At 36.5% G+C, this 12,032-nt stretch overlaps 2 non-coding genes across 2 annotated transcripts; both read left to right on the plus strand.

Moving 5' to 3' along the window:
* Positions 1–4,555: 4,555 nt before the first annotated feature.
* Positions 4,556–4,637, plus strand: trnas-gcu (transfer RNA serine (anticodon GCU)). Its single transcript has one exon. It is a non-coding gene; the product is annotated as a tRNA-Ser (tRNA).
* Positions 4,638–5,605: 968 nt separating this feature from the next.
* On the plus strand, positions 5,606–5,687 carry trnas-gcu (transfer RNA serine (anticodon GCU)). The gene has a single exon. It is a non-coding gene; the product is annotated as a tRNA-Ser (tRNA).
* The last annotated feature ends 6,345 nt before the right edge of the window (positions 5,688–12,032 follow it).

The raw sequence follows: 12,032 nt of genomic DNA on the forward strand, positions 1-12,032 counted from the left end.
TATTTCTGCAAAGAATATTGATAAAAATCTGTTAATTTCTGCCGAAATATTTTGGGAGTATCATAACTAAATCCTAAATATGTGAAACAAAGAATATTATCTTTTAAACTTTTATTTAATGTTTAAAATGCAAATCCAATTAGATTCACTTAATCTGGTAAACAAAGCAAGTCTCTCGTATAATATTTCTACTAAAAGACAGAAAATATTACTGTACAAACTGCATTGTACATAAATCAGATAAACATTTTTATATTAGTCAATAGAATATTACTGTTATTAATTTAAAAAGTGAATAAATATATATTTACACACATTTACTCAAATTAAATAGAATTAATGATGGGCTAAAAATCTGCAGAAAATCTGTGGAATTCTGCGCGTGACATTATGTATTATGAGTTATGTACATGAGTATATGCAGTTGTAGAAAATATGCTCAGTGTTTTCAATAACTTTCACAAAATTGACAAGTTCTCCTCATTATCAACTTTTAATCTCAGGAATTCTTTTGATGGACACACATCATTAATCATTTTAACTGAAGTTCTTTAATTTTGGGGAGAATTAAAAAAGAAATGTATCTTGTTCTTGTTTTTCTAATTCCTGTGAGTTTAATTATTTTAAAATAAATGAGATCTGAGCTGATTAGGATGAAGCCTTTGAATAAGAATATTCATTTAAAACTTATTATTACATTTTGTATCTCTAAAAATAAAGATGGAAGAGAGAACATTACAGAATAGTGTGAAAGAAAACCTCTGATCAATACTGTGATGTTTTTAGGAATAACATTAATATTTGTGTAAAAATCTTTAGGGTGACAAGCAAAACCCTGTTTAAAGAATGGGTTGAATTATTTTAATTTAGCAAAAAGATTGTCATTTCAAGTGAAAAAAAAGTCAAATGCGATTATAATCTATTTGAACAAGTTTCCGTTTAATTTTGATGAGATGACGAGGAATCTGGACCAGCACCAAAGCCACTCCTTCCCCCTGCTCCATCAACAGAATATCCACCTGTTATCTCAGATGCCACTGAATTTTAACTATAGTTCCCACCATGATTTGGCCACAACCAGCACCAGCAGTACCACCAGCTCCACCGGAAACATGTACAAAGATGCTGAAGCACTGGGGGCCACTGGACAATGTACCACATGTCCCCTCAAGCTACTTAATACAGTGATCTTTTTTTTTTTTTTAGCTCTGCACAGTTGCCAGACATTCAGAATCGCTCCCCAGCAAACATCAGAAACAGGTGGGTTCAACAAAGGCTTCCACCCATGTAAAAAAATAAATAAATAAATGTTGCACAACAAATAGTAGTAATAACTATAATATACAGCCACAGTAAAAAGTTTGGAATACTTTATAATAAGCTTATTCTGCTCACTAAAATGTTATTGCATTTTTAAATAACTGTTATTTTATTAAATGTTTAAAATATAATTTATTCACGTTTAATCCTGAATTGTACGCATGATTAGTCTTCAGTGTGATGATTATGTAGGACCAAGAGTCCGAGGTTGCCACAGCGGGATGAACCGCCAACTTATCCAGCAAGTTTTTACACGGCAGATGCCCTTCCAGCCGCAACCCATCTCTGGAAAACACACACACATGCTCTCTCTCTTTCACACACACACGCTCTCTCTTTCAAACATGCACACACACTCACACACAGGCACGCATGCACATAAGCTCTCTCTTACACACACTCTCTTTCTCACACACACATGCACGTGCACGCACGCACACACACACACTCTCTTATGCTTATGGTTATTATTGTTCTGTATTTTAATGTACAAATGATCTATAGAAATGTCATAGAGCTACAGTGTATAGAATTAAAAGTCAGGGAGTAGTCAGTTATTTATAAATGCATTATTTATCTAACAATTGTCAACAGAACAGTAATGAATATAGAGTAGAAAATGTAAAAATAATAAATTAGTTATTAATAATACAGTATTAACAATATAAATAAACAATGTAAATAAAATGTTAAATACAAACAGAAACCGACACAAAGGGGACTTAAAAGTCAAGGACCAGTCATTTATAAATGCAATATTTATTTAACAATGGTCAACAAAAAACAGTATTGAACATGGAATAAAAAATCTAAAAAATTAAATGTGAAATATTAACAGAAAAAAATACAAAAATTAACAAATTAAATAAAATGTTGAATAAATTTAGAAACCAACAAGTGAAATAAAATAAATTAAACTATTATGGTGCACCGTGTTGGAGGATAGTAGCATCTGTGTGCAAGTCCAATATAAACTAAGGATAGCTGATGTTGTGCTGCATCTTCTTTTGTTTAAAAGTAACTGTGTAGTTACAAATACAGGGAAAATCTGTTTGCTAGTTATACATACATGAACACATTAGTGCATTGAATGACTACGTTTTGTGACCTAAACTAGGTTTTTGGGAACTAAGTATTGTATCAGTTGATAAAATATGGTTATTTTCTGTAAATTAAAACAGTTATATAAAATTCGTTCTTTAAGGTAACTTAACTCGGTTACGTGGAACCTGTTGACATAAAAAAGTTAATTAAAGCCAACATATCATTTTTTTGAGTGCAAGGTCCTCTGTCCACGAGACTGCAATGGGCATTTCTCAATCTGAAAAAAAAATCATGAAAAATAGAATAATTAAATTTAACTCAATAACTCCTTTAATAAAGCACAAAATAGCTGTATAAATTAATTTAACTATGTTTCTAGAATGTGTGTAATATTTATCTAATATGTAATTGTACAGTTTGTATCTCCAAAAAAGAAAAAGATAGAAGTAAAGTTGGTTTTATATTCGCACATTCGTTCATTTAGAAGTCTCTATATTGTTTACCATATTACTTTGAATATTCGATCGGAATTAGCATGCAAGTATGATTTGAAAACAATATCAACACTTATCTAATTCCCTGTGAACAATGCTGTACTTTGATAATCATTAATCATTGTCTGCTAATATGATTTTCCTATTTAGAATTTGCAAAGAATTTTTTTCTGAAATGATATTACTAAGGAGAATGTCTGAATATCCAAATATAAAACCAACTTTACCTCTATAAGAAAAAAAAAAAAGAGGAACTGGACAGGAACATTTCAGGCTTTAAAACCACATGCTGTATTGTACATTCATAATCCATTCCCCCACCTTTTAAAATCTCATAAACGGTCAAACTATAGTAAATTATTCGACGTAAATCTCAAAATACATGCATTTTAAAACACGTTATTATTTAAAATCAAGTATGACATGTTTTACATAGATACTGTACTTAATGTACTGAAGCCTACCAAGTTAAGCAAATTTCAACAAACATTATATCATGTAAACGAAATACACACCCTTTGATAAATCTCATGCCACTTTTTTTGCAGAGGAGCTGGCCTGTTCCTGTTGCCCTCATCTGATGGCCAAACTCCTGTGCTGGCAAACTTTTTCAGATGTGAAATCCAGTCAGCGTCTGACATGGCTTTGTGGAATTTTTCTGACATTTTTTCTCCTATAAATTAAACGGTTTTAGATTAAAGTATCCAAATTTGAATTACAACACACTAAAACATTAATACGTGCAATTATGTAGATTTTCTTATCTTTTTTAAGAAATCACTATCAGAAAAAAAGTCCTGAACTTTAAACAAAACGATGCTGTGCTCTGTCGAATGATGCTGTTTGTCGAAAATCACTGAAGGTCAAGGAACTTTTTTGACCTCTGACCCGCCTCCAGATGACCCTGTTATTCCTTCGTGTACCTTCGGCTTAGTTCGGAAAATTGATTGACATCTGACTTACCTGTTTGACTGCACACCTAGCGGTGAATCTTGGAACGGTTCCTTCCCCTGCTTTACCATTGCCATGACTCTGATTGGTCAAATGTTGAAAATGTTGAGAATTACGGTCCGCGATTGGCTGCAAATATTGAGATGCTGCAACGTGATTGGCTACAATGTTGGACCGAATCGCTCCGATTGGCTCTCATCTTCAACATTTGTGAAATATTGATGGACAATCCTTCAGCAGCTGGCATTGCTAATCCATTGTGCTCTTTAAATCCCATCCTCGTCGCTAATATGTCCTGGCATTCGAGAGAGACTGGTGCTTCTGTGGAACTTGTTTTACTCTCACTCTTTTAGCGTTTTGAAGGATGTTGTTGGAAAATTTTATTACGAAGTGGCCAAGTCCATCGAATCCCATCCTTGTCGTTCAAATGCTTTGGCGTTTGAAAGAGGCCGGTGCTTTTGTGAAAGGTGTTTTACTCGCACGCTCTTAACGTTTTAAAGAATGTTGTTGCAAAAATTCATGCCATCTTTACCGAAAAGAGCTGCAAATACATACAGAAATGCTATAGTCCAGCCCCCATCAGGAAAGGGAGTATATACATGACGAGGTGGCCGAGTCCATCGAATCCCATTCTTGTCGTTCAAATGGCAAAACTGAAAGTCATCTTACCGAAAATAGTTGCACAAACATACATTTACAATTATGTGCCACAGTCCGGCCTCCACCAGAGAAGTCAGAAAAAACATGATGAGGTGGCCGAGTGGTTAAGGCGATGGACTGCTAATCCATTGTGCTCTGCACGCGTGGGTTCGAATCCCATCCTTGTCGCTCATATGTTATGGCATTCAAGAGATCATGGTCTTTCTGTAGAAGTTCTCACTCTTTTAGCGTTTTGAAGGATGTTGTTGCAAAATTTTATGTCAACTTTATCGAAAATAGCTGCAAATACAAACATATGCCATAGTCCAGCCCCCATCATGAAAGTGAGTACATACATGACGGGGTGGCCGAGTCCATCGAATCCCATTTTTGTCGTTCATTTGATCTTTCATTCATACGGCAAAACTGAAAGTCATCTTACCGAAAATAGTTGCTGAAACATACATATACAATTATGTGCCAAAGTCCGGCCTCCACTAGAGAAAAAGGAAAATACATTACGTGTTGGCTGTGTGGTTAACGCGATGGACTGCTAGTCCATTATGCACTGCATGAGTGGGTTTGAAACCCATCCTGGTGCTCATTTGATTCGGCATTTGAGAGTTCATGGTGTTTCTGTAGAATTTCGTTTATTCTCATTATTTTAGCGTTTTAAAGGATGTTGTTGCAAAATTTAACTTCATCTTTACCAAAAATAGCAGCAAATACATACAGAAATGTCATATTCCAGCCCCCATCATGAAAGTGAATACATACATGACGAGGTGGAAGGGTCCATCGAATCCCATCCTTGTCGTTCGAATGCTCTGGCGTTTGAAAGAGGTTGGTGCATCCGTGAAAGATGTTTTACTCGCACGCTCTTATTGTTTTGAAGGATGTTGTTGCAAAATTTAACGTCATCTTTACCGAAAATAGCAGCCAATATATACAGAAATGCCGTAGTCCAGCCCCCAACAGGAAAGTGAGTACATACATAACGGGGTGGCCGAGTCCATCGAATCCCATTTTTGTCGTTCATTTGCTCTGTCGATCATACGGCAAAATTGAAAGTCATCTTACCGAAAATAGTTGCAGAACCATACATATACACATATGTGCCACAGTCCAGCCTCTACCAGAGAAAAAGAAAAATACGTGACGAGATGGCCGAGTGGTTAAGGCGATGGACTGCTAACCCATTGTGCTCTGCACGCGTGGGTTCGAATCCCATCCTCGTTGCTCATATGTTCTGGTATTTGAGAGATCATGGTGTTTCTGTAGAAGTTCTTTCACTCTTTTAGCGTTTTGAAGGATGTTGTTGCAAAATTTTATGTCAACTTTATCGAAAATAGCTGCAATTACAAACATATGCCATAGTCCAGCCCCCATCATGAAAGTGAGTACATACATGACAAGGTGGAAGAGTCCATCGAATCTCATCCTTGTCGTTCAAATGCTCTGGCGTTCGAAAGAGGCCGGTGCTTCTATAGAAGGTGTTTTACTCGCACGCTCTTATCGTTTTGAAGGATGTTGTTGCAAAATTTAATGTCATCTTTACCGAAAATAGCAGCAAATACATACTGAAATGCCGTAGTCCAGCCCCCAACAGGAAAGTGAGTACATACATGGCGGGGTGGCCGAGTCCATCGAATCCCACTTTTGTCGTTCATTTGCTCTGTCGTTCATACAGCAAAACTGAAAGTCATCTTACCGAAAATAGTTGCAGAAACATACATTTACAATTATGTGCCACAGTCCGGCCTCCACCAGAGAAGAAGAAAAGTACGTGACGAGGTGGCCGAGTGGTTAAGTCGATGGACTGCTAATCCATTGTGTTCTGCAGGCGTGGGTTCGAATCCCATCCAAGTCGCTCATATGTTCTGGCATTCGAGAGATCATGGTGTTTCTGTAGAAGTTCTTTTACTCTCAATCTTTTATCGTTTTGAAGGATGTTGTTGCAAAATTTAACGTCATCTTTACCGAAAATAGCTGCAAATACATACAGAAATGTCATATTTCAGCCCCCAACAGGAAAGTGAGTACATACATGACGAGGTGGAAGAGTCCATCGAATCCCATCCTTGTCGTTCAAATGCTCTGGCATTTGAAAGAGGCCGGTGCTTCCGTGGAATGTGTTTTACTCGCACGCTCTTATCGTTTTGAAGGATGTTGTTGCAAAATTCAACATCATCTTTACCGAAAATAGCAGCAAATACATACAGAAATGCTATAGTCCAGCCCCCAACAGGAAAGTGAGTGTATACATGACGGGGTGGCCGAATCCATCGAATCCCATTTTTGTCGTTCATTTGATCTTTCGTTCATACGGCAAAACTGAAAGTCATCTTACCGAAAATAGTTGCTGAAACATACATATACAATTATGTGCCAAAGTCCGGCCTCCACTAGAGAAAAAGGAAAATACATGACGTGTTGGCCGTGTGGTTAACATGATGGACTGCTAGTCCATTATGCACTGCATGAGTGGGTTTGAAACCCATCCTCGTCGCTCATTTGATTCGGCATTCGAGAGATCATGGTGTTTCTGTAGAATTTCGTTTATTCTCATTATTTTAGCTTTTTAAAGGATGTTGTTGCAAAATTTTATGTCAACTTTATCGGAAATAGCTGCAAATACAAACATATGCCATAGTCCAGCCCCCATCATGAAAGTGAGTACATACATGACGAGGTGGAAGAGTCCATCAAATCCCATCCTTGTTGTTCAAATGCTTTGGCATTTGAAAGAGCCTGGTGCTTCCGTGGAAGGTGTTTTACTCGCACGCTCTTGTCGTTTTGAAGGATGTTGTTGCAAAATTTAAAATCATCTTTACCGAAAATAGCAGCAAATACATACAGAAATCCTATAGTCCAGCCCATATCCGGAAAGTGAGTACATACATAACGAGGTGGCCGAGTCCATCGAATCCCATTCTTGTCGTTCTTATGCTCTGTCGTTCATATGGCAAAACTGAAAGTCATCTTACCGACAATAGTTGCAGAAACATATGTAACCCTAGTGAAATAGTTAAAGTATAATCATATTATTATTATTATATCTACAAGTCTTTATAAATATGATAAACAAAATAAAATTCATGTATACAAATGTAGTTTGAGGTAAAGTAACAACCAATCGTAAGAGCGGGTTGTTAGCTCCGCCCCTTCCAGCTTGCCACAGAGAGAGAGCAGAGACGAGACCAGTTGGCAGAATAATAGAGGAGCAAACTTGAACAAAAAGATTAAAATACAGTATGTTAAGATTCCCAAACAGTTTAAAAGTGATTGTAGTTGTACTAAATCAAGTTGTACCTGCAAAAGTGTTAGTGTATTTAAGAGTGTGTTGAAGTCAGACTGCATGTTGCATTGCGTTTACAGTGCGCTGACGCCATTTTGCAATCGCGTGTGTGTGAGAAGACCATAGAGTGATATAGACATTGTGAGTTTGACAGGTATTCCATTATATTAGCTCATTTTATGGTATACATGTGTGTGTATGTGTTTTATTTGTTCTACGTGTTGTATATTTTGTATGTTTTTGAAATGATTTTGAACATATTAAACTTATTTATAAATTCTGGTCTGTGATCAGGCCAGGTTTTTTTTCTGAGGACATTTTCCCAGTTTCACTGGATTCCTTGTATTGATGGCGAGCCTCCTAAGTCGACCTGAAAAATTGTGACCTACACATATTTCAATTTATCCTCATTTCACCGGATAAAGTAAGAAATTGCCAAAAAGTTAATTCCTTTATTGGACTGCGATTTTTTAATGCAGCTCTAAGGACTGATTTTCTTGACGGGGAAAAAACAGAACTTTATCTGAATTGAACTGATTTCACCAATTTTAGAGTGAACAACGACACTGATTTATTTGTGTTATTTTATGGTTTCTTTTGTTTTAACTTGAATTCATTTATTGTGATTTGTGTTTGATTTAAAATAATTGTAAAGTGGGTGCACCCTGGGGTTGTGTATAAATAGTTATGTTACTGATGTAAGTATTGTTTACTAAGACAAATACGAAAAGGAAAAAATTCATACAATCTAAAGTAAAACTATTTTTGTATTTAAAAAATTCAGTTTGTCTTTGGTTATTGCTCAGTTTCACCCCCACCTCCTTGTACTTACCTTGTAAACTTCTGGTTTTATTGTCTGGTCCAATAATAAATAAATATAGTACACTTGTTACACTTGGATGGGAGACCGCCTGGGAATACCAGGTGCTGTAAGCTTTTCGAAGTCCTTCATTTGGCAGCTGATAGACTTCCCCGTGTCACAGCTTCCAGGGCTGATAGTGGAAAAAAATCCTGAGCCTGAACTTTTTTTCCTTGCCCCTGAGGTGAGTAGGGGTGGGGGTACTATGTATGCAACGCACTTTTAACACATAACTTGTGGGCCCCTGGGCCCAAATATATTAACAGCCTATGTGTAACCCTGATTATCATTATTGTCAAGTGGCTCTTTTTAGACACATGCCAGTAATGTTAGTGACACATGCCAGTAATGTCAGTGACACATGCCAGTGTCAGTGATCTTGTGACATGTGCCAGTAGGTGTCAGTATAAGCACGTTATAAGCACATTAATCTTATAAGTCTCTTTGCTTTAAAAATCATTAGGCAAATGACACCTGTTATCTTACATGCATATATGTTATGAGTTTTCAACATGCATTTTATTATAACTTTTTAAAGGATATTATTTAAAATACCTTAAAATGAAAATAAGTTAAATAATAAAATAAATGAATGAATTAAAAACATAGAGAAGTCCATATAGTAGGGAACAAAAGAACTGCCAGGATGCAATAATATACAGTACAACAGATAAGTGTAACCCCTCCCATATATAAGCATGCCACAATAAATTTGACTGACATGTACTGTCAAATGACTATATTACGTACGGAAGTATGACTACGAATACATAAAATAAATGCGTTTAAATTAAAACATCGTGGAGTAGCTCAGCAAATAAACTTGCGACGCGATAAACTAGGTTAAAAGTCGCGTAATGATTAAATATGGTTTTGCTCGTGTTAATTAATGTCATAAGCTTCGCCGGGTGTCGATGTCACTGCAGTGACATGCAGCGCTACACTCTGAGTGACACAGGTCACTACACATGCCACTAGCGAGTGACACATGACAGTGGAAAACCGGACGTGCCACCGGAAGTGTCACTACACTCAGTGGCATGTGCCAGTGTCATCTGTACGTCAGATGTTGTGTCACTCCATGTTAAAACTGCTACTTTGAATCCGCGTTCAAGCGCACACAATAAGCTAAAACTCGCCCCAATCACCGGCAAAAACAAATAACAATGAATGTGTCGAGGAAAGAGTAAGGACATATCTTAATTATTTATTAATAAACTTATTCTGAGTCAGTGTCGCAAAGATCCTGACAATCTCCTCTTGGACTCGCCTTTAGAGAGAAATTCATCTTTACGGATTACATGAAGGAGTTTTTTTTGTTTTCGATTTGTTTTATTTCGTTAAGTAATAATTTAAAGCTTTCTATAAATATATTTATTATGTCTGTGAGGCATATACATTTTGCTTCATTTTGTTAAGCGCTCCTGTTCAAAAACCAGACGACAGAAAGCGCATAATTTTGGTTTTCTTTATTTTATAAAAACGCTGTAACGTTTTTTGATGTATTACTCGTACTTTGTGAGCAAAAATGACGGACAACTTTAAATTGCTCCCACTGAAAAAATGCAAGTGATTGCTCTGGCGCCTCGATGTCCTGCAAGCTTTTTATAAGCAAACTATGCGCCTAATAGCACACATTCTTTAACGTTTAAGCTACCATTGTTTTATACTTAAACTGTTTTATATCTTTTATTTTATGCAAGTCGTGATGATCTGAGAAGGCAAACTGATCAAACAGACAATGATGGTCTTCCGCTGGGCGCTGTTCGTTAAAACTTATTTTTAACGAATAAAAAAAATGCTCCAAACGTTTTTCTAAATAAGCTGAATAAAAAACGAAACTAAATATAAACACTTTGCCATTAGGCTACATACAAAACTGAACTGTTTCATAGCTGAAACACTAAGTTGTCTAAGGAGAAGGGGGAAATATATTTTTGTCCCGTCTATTGCTTCACCGTTATTTCGAGAATAAACCCAACGTAAATATGCAGATGTCATTCCCAAAACATATTAGCGTATATGTGCCGAAAACGAAAGTTTCATACAAATTCTGAATGGATTATAGCCTGGAAAGTGCAAAGCACGCTCCTCTTATTATCACTAAAAAGCGTCACTAATCTTAGTTCATAGAGATCTCACAAAGATCCGTTATAATTTATAAAGCTCTCTAAATTACACAATTAATCTTTTATTTACATGGCGTCTACACTCAAAAGATGATTCACGAGCACACAAAATGGCACTTAATAAAAACCAATCCGGCGCTTTCAGCAGTGAGTGAATTCTGTGAATCTAGAGAAATGACAGATCAATATCCATCAACCTGATTTTTTTTTTCCCCGCAGCCACAGTACGCCGGAAATCCGGCGTGGTGCCGGAACGCTATCACCCCTGCAATTGCGCCAAGAGTGCAACGGTACATAGCTGTTTTTGCCTTGCTGTATTGCAATTTATGGCAAGTTCAGAGAATCATAACCTAAAATTGGTAGAGTACATTGATATTATTCTGGGTTTGCTGATAGATGGGAATATTGTTTACAAGACCCAAGTAAGATTTCAACGCACTTTCAAAGACCACTGAGATACAGCGCCACCAAATGTGCCAAGAGTACATTGGAACAACTGTTCTGCTGTGTCAAAATTAACTAGTGTTACCTAGCCTGAAAATGCTGGTGTTTAATTTGTGTATTATTTTACTGTGATAGACAAGTACAATATGTATAAGCGTCTTGTAAAATATCTATTTTTTTATAAAATACCAACAATAAGCTTATTAATAATAATAATAAAAATTATAATAACTTGTATTATTGTTATTATTATTATTATCATTATTAATATTAGTAGTAGTAGTAGTAGTATATAGTGTATGACTGTGGATGTTTCCCAGAGATGGGTTGCAGTTGGAAGGGCATCAGCTGCGTAAACCATCTGCTGGAGAAGTTGGCCGTTCATTCCGCTGTGGCGACCAAAGTTTAATAAAGGGAATAAGCCGAAAAGAAAATGAATGAGTACATATGTATACATATGTATACATATATAAATATATATGTAGAGAGAGAGAGACATATTTTACACACATATTTATAAATAGGTACATATTTATACATTTTCATAAGGTATATAGATTAATTGGCGATTAAAGAAGGTCGCTGGTTCGATCCTCGGCTCAATTGGTGTTTCTGTGTGGATTTTGCATGTTCTCCCTGTGTTCGCGTGGGTTTCCTCCGTATGCTCCGGTTTCCCCCACAGTCCAGACATGCGGTACAGGTAAATTGGGTAGGCTAAATTGTCTGTAGTGTGTGTGTGAATGTGTGTGTGGATGTTTCCCAGAGATGGGTTGTGGCTGGAAGGGCATTCGCTGCGTAAAAACTTGCTGGATAAGTTGGTGGTTGCTGGGGCGACCCCAGATTAATAAAGGGAC

Source organism: Danio rerio, chromosome 4, assembly GCF_049306965.1.
Source record: "Danio rerio strain Tuebingen ecotype United States chromosome 4, GRCz12tu, whole genome shotgun sequence".
Classification (NCBI taxonomy): domain Eukaryota; kingdom Metazoa; phylum Chordata; class Actinopteri; order Cypriniformes; family Danionidae; genus Danio; species Danio rerio.